Source organism: Lynx canadensis, chromosome D3 (genome assembly GCF_007474595.2).
Source record: "Lynx canadensis isolate LIC74 chromosome D3, mLynCan4.pri.v2, whole genome shotgun sequence".
Classification (NCBI taxonomy): domain Eukaryota; kingdom Metazoa; phylum Chordata; class Mammalia; order Carnivora; family Felidae; genus Lynx; species Lynx canadensis.
In genome coordinates, this window is record NC_044314.2 from 48,583,501 (window position 1) to 48,596,601 (window position 13,101).

General features: G+C 44.2%; 1 protein-coding gene and 1 non-coding gene across 2 annotated transcripts in view; one reads left to right on the forward strand and one right to left on the reverse strand.

Moving 5' to 3' along the window:
- Positions 1 to 13,101, forward strand: part of TMEM241 (transmembrane protein 241) — a 118,152-nt gene that overhangs the window by 84,300 nt on the left and 20,751 nt on the right. The window lies entirely within an intron of this gene.
- LOC115498919 lies at positions 5,063 to 5,171 on the reverse strand. Its single transcript, XR_003964025.1, has one exon. It is a non-coding gene; the product is annotated as a U6 spliceosomal RNA (small nuclear RNA).

The following is a 13,101-nucleotide window of genomic DNA, read 5'->3' on the forward strand; positions in this document are numbered from 1 at the left end:
TGGCTCTCTAGGGCCCTTAGAATCCAGGTTTTGCTCTCCGTTTCAAAGCTGCTTCCATAAGAATGCTTTTTTCCTTTAAGTTAATGCCATAGTTGCTGCCGCCATTTTGTCCTGACTCAGTGGTAGACCAGGAAACCAAGTCTTAGTTTGTTCTCTATGGCCCTGGGAAAGATTTTTCTATAGCTTGCCTTGTATGTGTCTCTTGATTTGGTTTAGTTTGTATTTTGAATGTTAAGAGTCTCATTTTTCACATGCACAGGGCTGGGATGAGGGCCATCATGCAGTGTGGGGTTGGCACCTGAGAACAATGAGTGCCCCCTTAAATGTTGCACCCTAGGTACCTTGCTTGCCTCCCCCAGTCCCTTCCCTGACAATGTGTCATAATTTACTGCCTACCAGAAACAACTGCTATTTCCATGGGACCTCATGGTATACTAGATTCTTTCAGTTTGGGTAGTATTAAAAGCGCCTGATATCAAGGTATGTGGTCTCTCTTTGAATGGCCTTCTTTTTGGACATGATTCTACCAGTCAGCCGTTATTGGGGAAACCTTTGGAGTCTGGGGTGGGGGAAAATGGGTTAGTATATGTGTAGGGCCTGCCGAGTGCATCTTATAATCCAGAGGAGGAGATAAGAGTGACAGGGTGAGACTGTTACAGTACATTGCTAAGCGGGGTAGTACTGACTTCAGGAGTTGGGTAAAGGGAAGCTCCAAGTGGGCTGAGGTGGTGGAGAGACCGAACTGGCCCCTGCAAGCCCAGGTTGCCTGGGAGAAGTGGAAATGGAAGCACAGCCTTCCAGGATGAATGGTAGGGGTCCCGAGGCAGGACGTGCACGTGGGGAACCATGAGGAAATAAATTTGACCAGAGGAGGAGGAGAGTGTGAGGGTGTGAGGGTGGAAATGGGCCTGGAAGAGACAGTTAGGAAGCCCTAAAAGCCATGCCCTGGAGATCACTGTGAACTTTTGAATGAGACCGACTAAAGGCAAGTCATGTTGGAAATGAGTTCCAAGCATTTAGAAGGGAGGTGAATCAAGGTAGTGAGTGATGGCAATAAAAGTGAAAGGTCATCTTGACTGACAGTCTGAAGAAAAAGAAATTGTGATTGTTTAATCTATCACATAAGTGTTATGTGATCAAAGAATTAGATAACAAAGACCCAGATCCTTTTAGAGCAGTAGGGAGTGTGTGATAGTCGTTTGGGTCCAGGGAGTGGCCGATAGGGAGGTTCACAAATGACCCCAAGGTTTGTGGCTTGAGACATGAGACTTCCATGGCATCACAGAAACGGGTGGGGGGATTATGAAAGAACATCTTTGGGGAGGGAAGCTGGTGAAATCTATTTTAGACAGATGTGTATGGAGGGAGCATCTAAATGGAACTGCTTTGTGCTGGACACATGGGGTGAAAGGGAGGGCAGAGCTCAGGGCTTCATGTATCCGTTTGGGCTCCGCCTAGAGCAGTGGAGTTGGAATCAAGAACGTCACGAGGGGCGCCTGGGTGGCCCAGTCGGTTAAGTGTCTGACTCTTGATTTCCACTCAGGTCATGATCTCAAGGTTCATGAGATTGACCCCCGCATTGGGCTCTGCTCTGACAGTGAAGCCTGCCTGGGATTCTCCCTCTTCCTCTCTTTCTCTGCCCCTCCCCTTCTCACACATATACGTGTGCACTCTCTCCCTCTCTCTCTCTCTAAATAAATAAATAAACAAACATGTTTTTAAAAAAGGAACGTGAATGGGGCGCCTGGGTGGCTCAGGCGGTTGGGTGTCAGACTTCGGCTCAGGTTATGATCTTGCGGTACGTGGGTTCGAGCCCCGTGTCGGGCTCTGTGCTGACAGCTCAGAGCCTGGAGCCTGCTTCTGATTCTGTGTCTCCCTCTCTCTCTGCCCCTCCCCCGCTTGTGTGCTGTCTCTGTCTCTCAAAAATGAATAAGTGTAAAAAAAAAAAAACTAAAAAAAAAAAAAAAAGGAACGTGAAGAAATAGATGAGCTCACTGCAGGAGCAAGAGGATGTGGGTGGAGCAGAGCAGAGGGCTAAGCCTTTCTTGGGAGATACTTCAATAGCAGAGATCAATAATGTGTGGGAGAGAGAAGTGATAGCCAAAGAAAGCTGGGAAAGTTCTCTGTGGGGAAGTCTAAGGAAGAGTTTAAAGGAGTAAAGCAAAATGCTGCCAAGAGGTCAGAGAGATTTGGATTGGGATAAGCCTAGACCAAGGACATTACTGGTCTTGCAGGAAAAAGTTTTATAAGGGCAGGGTGGGAGGGGGGCGGAAGATAGATCATAAATATCCAAGAATACACAGATGCGGGAAGGAGATTGTGACTGGTGGTGGGCAGGGGGATACTCAGATCTAGCAAAGATAATTTCTTTTCTGAGGAAAGAAGGACTTGGGCATATTTGAAACTAGAAAAGAAGACGCCGTATACAGAGAGATTTGGAGATGCTGAAGAATGAGGCGAAATAGGGAGAATAATGAACTTCAATGGGAGACAGAAGGGGAATGGGGGCTCGCTTTAGAGAAGACAGCCCTTTTTCTGAGCCTCAGTAGAAGGACAGTGAAAAATGGGAAGGAGGCTTTCCCAAGAGATGCATGGGACTAGGGTGTCAGGGGAACAAGGAAAGAGCCTCACTGTTTGGTTTTGATCAAGTAGCTCAGAAATGTTAGAAATGTTATGACTCGAGTGAGCTCTGACAGTGTTGATGAATCTAATATTTAAGGCTAAATGCTGATGATGTGTACATTCAATTGTAGGATTATATATAATGATGATTTGCCAGGAGCCTGATCATTGATTATCAGTACCTACTTAATAAAGCATTTACCAGATTTTAAAAGTCCTTAATAGGGGCACCTGGGTGGCCCGGTTGGTAACATCTGACTCTTGATTTTAGCTCGGGTCATGATCTCACAGTCTCAAGATCAAGCCCCGTGTGGGGCTGCAAGCTGAGTGTGGAGCCTGCCTGAGATTCTCTCCCTCTTTCTCCCTCTGCCCTTTCCCACCCCCGCTTGCACACATGTGTGCATGCACTCGTACTTTCTCTCTCTCTCTCAAAAAAAAGTCCTTAATAGAACCCATCAGAATAAAGTAGGAATCGGCAATCTCACCTTCCATCCTTATCACCCAAGTCTGCCTTCTGTCATAGAAGATTATGTGTAAATGCTACAAGCAGTTAATTGGGATGTTTTCCGCTGTTATTAGAGTTTGGGCAGTCAGAATCTTATGTAATGGGCTTCCTTTCCCTTTGCTGCTTAGGAAAATGCTTCTCACACAGTCCAGCTAAACCTTCCTAGACATGGGGGAAACCTTCCTAGAAAGGGTCCCATGTAAATCTTCAAACCTGGAGTGCGTGGTGGGTGCAGAAGTAGAGCAGGCAGACAAAGAAAGATCAAGGAAGAAAATATTGCAAAATTAGAAAATTCTAGAACTGAACTCCCCAATGTTTCAAGATAAAAGCAGAATATATGAGATCATGTCTGTGAGGGTAGCTGGGGCGTGATAATGTGGTACGAAAACAAAGAGCATTATTATATAGAGTTATATAAACCTGGACCGGGACTTCATTCTGACCTACCTTTGAGTCCCAGGTCTGCCACCTTCTAGATGTGTGCTCATCTGTAAACAAATATAATTATAATGTCTAGTGTACTGAGAGGATGGGATAATATTTAGACAGCCATAGAAGAGTGGGTGCCAGTCCTCCCTGGCACTGTCGACCACTGGTTTAATTCTTTCACCAAATTAACCAGTGACTTCCTGAGTCTGAATTTATCATTTGTATTTCCTAGTTCTAGGTAAGTGAATTTAGCTGTGGGCAGCCTACTCTAGACACTACTGGAAATTCAGCATGCATGAGAACGGGGTCTCTCACACATATTTAATCAGACATTGTCTAACAAAGGAAGCAATTGATGCCCCATTCACAATGTTTTTAAACCTATATAAAGAGTCATTGATTCAGAACAGTTGCTAGGCCCGTGACAATGTGTGTTTGTTGGTTCCCATGGAGACCACCCTGCTGGCTGTTCTGTGATGGAGCCTTAATTATACACTGGGATTGCCAGGGAGCCTTCAGAGCTGTCTCCATAACAACATCTCCCTGTGTAGTAACAGACCGCCATCCTGAACTGTGTTTCCTCTATAGGGGTTGCTCTTAAAAGGGGTGAGAAGATCTACTGGTAAGTTTCAGCCTCTGACGGATTTATCCTCATGAAGATCTCTTAAAAGGATAAGAATTTTACTGAGTTTTGACTATTTCTCCGGCTGTTTTGCCAGATCTTGGGAGCACAGACTAATGTCTTTCTTTTTTCAATGACATGTTGACATTTCTCTTGACCTATTGCCAAGATATTGAACCAAGAAGGAGTCTTGGCAATGTCAGTTTACCGGGTAAAATTAAGCCTGTTTTGTGTATAGGATGAACTTGTAAAAGCATTGTCAACAGATGCTGTGAGGGTTCGATGTTTGGAATTTTAAAATGTCTCCAAGACCATTGATAAAACTCTTGCCATTTCTGGTAGAAATTTTTTTTCTAAAGAAGAAGGAACAGCTTAGTGTCTTAATATGGGATCACACAAATTTCGTGTCTTCTAAATAACATAATTGTTTACTCTTTGCTTAAGTTTTTAGATGTATTTGTACAGAAGTTTCAAGGCTTGATTTTGAATCATAAATTGAACTTTTGAGGAGGTGACAAGTAAACACATCTTTCAGGTTCAGGAATGAGACTTCTTAGGTTCAGTATCCGGCATGCACGAGTATACACACACGTGCGGGTGTGCACACACACACAAAGAAGACACTATGGGAAATCCTGGGAGTAGAGTTATGATGCCCATCACGTTTTGCTCTCACTAGGTTGTCTATGCTGAACAGTGTTAGTTCTCTCCCTCTTCCTACTCTGTTGCTACTGTTACCCCTTCCCTGCCCCACCCAGTTTTATTGAGATATAATTGACATATAACTATTAGCTTAAGGTGCACAATATGATGATTTTGATTTTGTATATATTGCGAAACAATCACTGTAACAAGTTAACATCCATCACCTCACGTAGTTACAGAAAACTAGGGAACGCTTCATGAATTTGTGTGTCATCCTTGTGCAGGGGGCCATGCTAATCGTTTTTGGTAATGTTCCAAATTTAGTACATATGGTGCCAAAGTGGGCACAGTTAATTCCTTTCCTTTGTTTTCCTCATCATTCTTGTCATCGTCACTGCCTGTTGGGTGTGGAGAGCCTGTCACTGTCTTTCCACACTTACTGAATGGGGAAAGGGAATCAGGAAAGAGGAGCCTCCCCGACTCAGACTTCCCTCTAATCAGCCTAAGACTCCACCTCTGTTGCTGGGACAGTGAAAAGCTCATTTGTGGGGCACCTGGGTGGCTCAGTCCATCTTCAGCTCAGGTCATGATCTCACGATTCATGACTTCGAGCTCTGCATTGGGCTCACCGCTGTTAGCACAGAGCCTGCTTCAGATCCTCTGTCCCCCCTGTCTCTGGCCCTCCCCTGCTTGTGCACTCTCTCTCAAAAATAAATAAATGTTAGAAGAAAAAAGAAGAAAAGAAAAGAAAAGAAAAGCTCACTTGAAGAGATAACTTCCCGCACAGCAGTTAGTGTTTCTCACGTCTTCCTCCCTCCGTTGTTATTCAGCACCGTAACACGTCAGGAATGGTTTGATGAAAATAAATTATTAAACCCAACAAAGCTGTGAAATGTGACTTTTCTGTCAGAAGAGTGTGCTTAAAAATCTAACTATGGCTATGACCTAATTAAATCACTTTTCTTTCACAGTTTAGGCAGCTCTGGCAATGAGAATAACTTTTCATGGAAAATTAAAACCTAGAGGCAGAGCATAATTTCCTTTACAGTCTCTAGCTGGGCAACAAAAACAGCACGTGGGGATGTCTTTCCATGACATCACTGCTGAAGCGACAGGAACTTGAAGTGGCAAGTTCAGGAGCTGCCTTGTTGTTGTGGAGCTGTATGGAAACAGTCAGCAAAGAATTTAGTTATCTGGGAATTATCCGTTTATGAATAAGGTTTTCCCAGAGGGCACAGGGGAGGAGACATACAGTTACGGATTAGAGAAAAAAAATTAAATTCCATTTCCTATTGTCAGAATAATTCATAGGGAGGGATGCTAACGGACATTTTGCTACTTTGGATAAGGTTGTTGTTTTCTTGTTTCCAGTTATGAACTCCTAATTCTTTCCTCAGCTATTTTTAGTGCCATTGACCATCACAGTGTTCTCTGCTGCAAAAATATGATAACAATGCTCGCTTTCACAACTTTTGACCTGAATGAATTTGTATCAGTTCATTTACTAAGGAAATACCCTGAATTTCTACAAATTTCCTGGCTCCGCGGTTTATATATAAAAATTTTCAAGTCTCTTTATTTATTTTGAGAGAGAGAGAGAGGAGAAAGAGCACAAGCAGGGGAGGGGCAGAGGGAGACAGAATCCCAAGCAGGCTCTGCACGGTCAGCGCAGAGCCTGACACAGGGCTCGAACTCACGAATGGTGAGATCATGAACTGAGCCAGAATCAAGAGTTGGAAGCTTAACCAACTGAGCCACCCAGGCATTCCTGTTTATAATTTAACGTAACTGAAATTAAAGTGATTTTTGCGACACAAAGTCCAGTTAATTAGGAATGTTCACAAGGCCTCTGCTGGAGGATACACTGGCGAGTACTCTGTTCACTGTAGGATAGGATTGCATACATGAGTGCTGAGTAAATGCCTGAATCTGCTGATGTTATTTTACACATCTTTGCAGGTTTGTGCCCTCGCGTCAGAGACAGGGAAAGGCGGAATTCTGCTCGTTACCTCATGCAGTACCTCCAGCTGCCCCCAGTAATGCTCTCCTTCTCCGGATGCACACATTCCTTCCTTTGTGCATTTATCATTTCCTTGTAAAGACCCTCACTCCGTATCCCTAAAATTAAGTTCTCCGAGGTGTGGCCCAACACAGGGTGATCAGCGAAGAGCTCTCCTGTACGTGCCCAAACCAGAGGGTGGACTGTGTGGGCAGAAATGAGTTGCCTGGGTCACGAGAGAAGGAGCTGCCGTAGTCAAAGCTAATACAGTGAAACCTTCCTTGGGAAATTCAAAGGTGCAGACTCTTATGATGGGAAGGCAGAGTTTTGACACAAATAGAAAGGAGTAACATGTGGACTTGAAAGACCTGTGGTGATGTTTTTGTTTCTATGTAAGTAAACGTGTCTGTAAGGCCAGGCCAACAAGCAGGTTGTTCTTGTTTATATGGATCCCAAATAGCGAGTCAGTCAAATACCCAGCAAGAAAAGTTTTTTCAGTCAACAGTGAATTGCCTGGTACCATGTAAACACAGCTAGTGTTAGATTTGTCATTTAATTACGTTGTTTCTGTGCCCTTCTAGGGGGTCTTGAGGGGGTGGTGGTTGTAAGGGGAACAGGATCTCCCAGGCTACACCTCCACATCTGTCTTCTCCTCCTGGGACTTCCGGAGGCTGGGGGGTCTGCACAGGGAGCAGACCCCCCAGTCACATCTGTCTCCAAGGAAAATTCCACCTCGTTTCTTTTCTGCTTCGTCTCAGGCCATTATTCCCTATCTGGGGTTTGTGTGCTTTCTGTACAGTTTTCCAGATGCACGATGTTTGGCCCAGAATGTGGTAGGTGATTAGTCAAGAGTTGATAAAATACCCACCACTTTCCCTCACCTCCATGTCAGGAGAAGAAAAGGAAGGACAAGGATCAGGCAAATTAGAAAAATCACAATAATCAGATCACTCCTTCCCAGCCAGCCACCTGGGTGTGAGCCTGTGAGCCCAAGGAGGTCAGGGAATATCTTTTTTTCTTTTTTGAAGTTTATCTATTTTGAGAGGGCGGGGGGGAAGAGGTGTGTGCACACAAGCGAGGGGGCACGCAGAGAGAGGGAGAGAAAGAATCCCAAGCAGGCTCTGTGCCATCAGCGTAAAACCCAACGTGGGGCTCAATCATATGACGGTGAGATCATGACCTGAGCCGAAATCAAGAGTCGGAGGCTTAACTCAAGGTTGTATTCCTAACACCTGGCAGAGTGTCCCCACTCGCCATTAACAAGCCCAAATAAGGTACAAAGTGTCGGGGGTTTTCCCAGGCGCAAAATTTGAACGTAAAGAATTTGGTGAGTATTAAAGTGCCTCTTCCATTTTTTTTTTTTTTTTATTGAAACTGGAATTAGGAGTCATTGTTTTCAAGTCTCTGGGTAGTCTTTTGTACAATGACTACCCCTCCCCCTAAAAAAGAAACAAGATTGTCACACTGTGTTAGTTCTAATTCGAAGAAGGAATTCAAGGATCCAATCACCTGTTATTATCTCTGCACTACCCTCTCTCCCCGAGAAAGGATTTTCACCTGTGAAAACAAATGTTTTTCTTTAGGTGAGCGTTAAGAGGTGTTCTCTTGACTTTGGTCCCTGTACTCTTGCAAATCGTTACCTTACGGATGCTGCAGTAAGCATGGTCGACACTACTATCCCAAATTGCCGAATGTTTGCACCGTTAGGCTTTGCTGTTCAGATCTCTTTACCGTCCTCTGTGCACCCTTAAAATATTAGGATTTCGAGTTCAGCACTTTCAGGGGGAGGTGTTTGGCGGTTATTCAGTGTCACCTTTCATCGGAGTATGTAAGTTTTGCCTTTCAAGAATAGCTAGAACTCTTGAGAAATTAGAAAAAGAGTTAACTCCAGGGAACTGAGGGAGTAGGTGGGTGTCTTCTCGAATCCCCCACTGCAGCCAGCCCAGCTCCGAGCCCATTCTGTGTGATTAATAGATACTTCTTCACGGAAGTACTCCCTGGCCCAGCATCAGAGTTGAGCTACAGCTGCGTGAACCACTCAGACCTCACCAAGTTCTGATGCGTCTTCTGGGGAGTCAGTCATGGTTATTCACATTTTCCTCAATTTATACTCAGGCAGGCTGTTGACTGTTCACTCTGAGAATTATGTAATGCATAACTGGCTTTTGATACTCGTGCTTTATTTATTTGTTTGTTTATTTATGAGAGAGAGAGTATGTGCATGAGCAGGGGAGGGGCAAAGGGAGAGGAAGAGAGTCTTAAGCAGGCTCTTCACCCAGTGCAGAGCCCGACTCAGGGCCCAGCCTCACCACCATGAGATCATGACCTGAGCTGAAATCAAGAGTCTTGGATGCTTAACTGACTGAGCCACTCAGGTGCCCCTCAATACCCATGCTTAAGAGGTTTTTCTATTTCCTGAAAATTTTTTTTCACGTTGCTCTATTGGAACATGTAACATTCAGCAGATTTATGCAGCAGCAATTTATAGAGTGCTGAGACAGTAGAGAGTTGTGATAGATAGCCCAGCTCTCGGGAGACAGAAAGACCTGGATCAGAATTCCATTCTAGCAGTGTAACCTTGGAAAGATTACTTAGCCTTCGTATGGATCAGCTTTCTCATCTGTAAAATGGAAATCATTGTATGACTTCACAGAAATGTTGCAGGGATTGTAGGAAATAATGTGTGTTGCACATTTTATGTTCGCTAGGACAGCATTACTTGCAAACAATGAGCCTTTCCTTCGCCGATGGAGAAACATTTGACGTGTTGTTTGTATTTTGAATTCGGCTACAATTTGAGAGCTGCTGATTCGTGTTGATAGAGAGCCTTCACGTATGCTCTGTTCCATTTTCCCATTCTCGTGTCAAGAGAAATTCAAAATGACCAGATCCAAGTAACACCACAGGTTTCAAAGTGCTTTGTTCAGTTTTTCAAATGACTCAGAGAATCTGTTTTTTCTAACATTTTGGAAGTTCTACCCAGGTGTTTATTTAAAAAAGAAGCAGCAAGAAAAAGAGGATCAGCCCTAAATATTGTTGGCCGGGTCTTCAGTAGGGAAATTGCAGCTGTCTGCCCTGTACTAGCTTGGTTGTAAGAGAATGGGGAAATGAGAGGCAAGTGGTGTCCAATCTGATGTGGAGCCACATACCCACCAGAATGGCTAAAATTCTAGACACTGACAATACCAAATGTTGGGGAGGATACACAGTAACATTTCTGGTTTAGAAAACACTAACGCTAAACTTTAGAAAAAGAGGTCTGTGTTACAACAGAGCAGTCCCACACCTGGCTTATGTCTGGGAGAGTACACTTTATCTCTCTCATCTACTTCTAATGGATGTATTTTGCCTGTAACCCCTGCTTCTTTAAGCTTCTTAAAAATTCTCACCAGAACAAGTCAGGGAATGAATAAAATCCCTAATCCCCTTTAAAAAAATTTTTAAGTGAAAGTCTAAGGGGCGCCTGGGTGGCTCAGTCGGTTAAGCATCCGACTTCGTCTCAGGGCATGATCTCATGTCTTGTGAGTTCAAGCCCTGCATCGGGCTCTGTGCTGACAGCTCAGAGCCTGAAGTCTGCTTTGGATTCTGTGTCTCCCTTTCTGTCTGCTCCTTCCCTGTTCACGCTCTGTCTCTCCTTCAAAAATGAACATTCCAAAAAAAATTTTTTTTAATTCAAAAAAAGAAAGACTAAAATTTAATCCCTGAGAAACACTTTATAGAGGATTCCTTTCTTATAGAGGGGAAAACTGAAATCCAGAAAGGGCAGCTGGCCCATCTGAGGTCACTCAGGGAGTCTCTGACCCCCAGGACTCCCCCACAGACATGGGCACAAAAACAGAGGCCCACGAGAGTGGCATGAGCTCTTTTGAAGTCCAGGATGACCTCTGGCATGCTGATCAAACCAGATACCCAGTCTTCCTGAAACCAGCTGCCTGCTTCCCTAAGTAAAAAAAATTCCATGGGGTTTTTTTATTTTTATTTTTTTTTATTTTCATTTTTTTATTTTTATTATTATTTTTTTAATGTTTATTTATTTTTGAGACAGAGAGAGACAGAGCATGAATGGGGGAGGGTCAGAGAGAGAGGGAGACACAGAATCGGAAACAGGCTCCAGGCTCCGAGCCATCAGCCCAGAGCCTGACGCGGGGCTCGAACTCACGGACCGCGAGATCGTGACCTGGCTGAAGTCGGACGCTTAACCGACTGAGCCACCCAGGCGCCCCAAGGCTTTTTTTTGAATACCTGCTAGGAGAAAAGGGGTTCCCAGCTATTGAGTTTTTTTTTTTTCTTTCCTCTCTCTGTTTCTTTCAGCTTTAACGGTGGCCACTACTCACCTCACTTGGTGCTCTAGTTGATACCCAGGGGCTTAGAGTTTGCTGACTTGTTTGTACTGTTCCTTCTATGTAGAACGCCCTTCCCAAACTTCCTCACCCAGTAATTCTTATCTGTCCCAGATTAATACGGGCATTGCCTCGGTGTGGGGCTTGTTCCGTGGTAACCAGAGTGTACTCGTAATCTCAGCACTTAGCGTGTTATATTGATACAATTTGCTTGGTCATCTTCTGGAGCAGCTGACCTGGAATAGGGTGCCGCGAGGGCAGGTTCTGGACTTCCATTTCGCCTCTCTAGCGCCCAGGGAGGTGCTCGGTGTGCGTCATTTAGCCTTTGCTCCATTCCAGCAATAACTCAAAGCCTTTTTCCTTTTTCGCTTCTAATTCGGTGACAGCTTATTCTGAAACTGTTAGTCCTTGTTTTTTTAACTTTCATTTTTTTTTAACTCTCCAAAAGAGCAAGGAATAATGTCTTTCCTCAGGCTGCCATTACAAAATACCACAGACTGGGCGGCTTAAGCAACAGATATTTATTTCTCACAGTTCTGGAGGCCACCAGTACATGACCAAGGTTGGATTGGTGTCTGGAGGAAGCTCTCTCCTTGGGTTGCAGATGGCTGCCTTCTGGCTGTGTCTTCACATGGCAGAGAGAGAGAGAGAGAGAGAGAGAGAGAGAGAAAGCGAGCTCTCTGGTCTCTTCTTACAAGGTCACTGAGCCCATCATGAGGACGCCCTCACCCATGACCTCATCTAGCTCTGATTACCTTCCAAAGGCCCCATCTCCACATTGGAGGTTAGGGCTTAAACATATGAATGGGGGGAGGGGGAAGTCCATAGAGAGGAGGTTGCTGACATTTTGCAGTGGGTGCCAACTTGTCCAGCAATAGCTAAAAGCCTTCGCGGTTTGTGTGAATCCCTCTGGTGGAACTGAGCTGACATGGTGAGTCTTGCACAAACTTTGTACATTCCTCAGGAGTTGTCACTCTCAGATCGTGCAGAATCGAGTGTGACTGGACCTGGAGCCAGGGCACCACCCATGACCTCACAGCCTCACTTCTCCCGAGTGGTATTTCTTCAGGAATTACTGGGATTAAGGAAGGAGGCAGGTTGTAAGTAGCAAAAGGGTTTTTCCCAAATGGGCACCATGTTTCTTTAAACATGGCAAGGAGGTCCTGCTGTATGTATTTTGGCAAATCTGTTCTTCCACCTCTAGTATTACTAAGGGTAACAATGGCATGAATTGAACTTCTGTCAAAAGGAGATGAACAAAAGCCTCATGGTCTTGGAGTAAATATAATTATGGTGCTTTTATTTAAAGCTCCTTTGAGCTTAAATTTATTTCATTTCTAAAAATACACTTCAGAGATTAGATCTATCCTTTGAGTGAATCAAAACAACTTAGAAAATTAAACACCTTAGCCACATGCCCTTCCTTTCCAGAAGCACAGAGTACTGTTTAGTTTTGGGAGACTGATGGAACTTTTTAATCAGCAGGACAAAATCTAAAAAATAACTTTGTCAGAAATCCATCCTTCTAAAGGTAAGTCTGTGAGAAGATGGGTACATTTACTGAGTAAGATGAAACTGAGAAAGTTGAGGGAAAGTTCCAGAATGAAGAATCTACTAACTCTATGCCAGGCTGTCCCTGAAATGAGTTTGAGAGGAAATTGGGGCTATCTCAAATTCTCCATTTGTCTTCAACAATGGGATGTTCTAAGTACGTCAACGTTATACTTGGCATATTTACAGCCCCTTTACTTGATAGAAAATCCAACAAATCAGGTATTTTAGAATGAGCTGAAGTGGAATGCCAACAGGGATAAAAAGAAGCCCTCCAAAGGTACCAGGAAACACCTCGTCAGTGTACATATTAATATGGGCGCTTGAGAAACATGAATACTGAAGAGAAAAGTCTGACACCTGGGGGAAGAGCTAACACCTTCTGCAC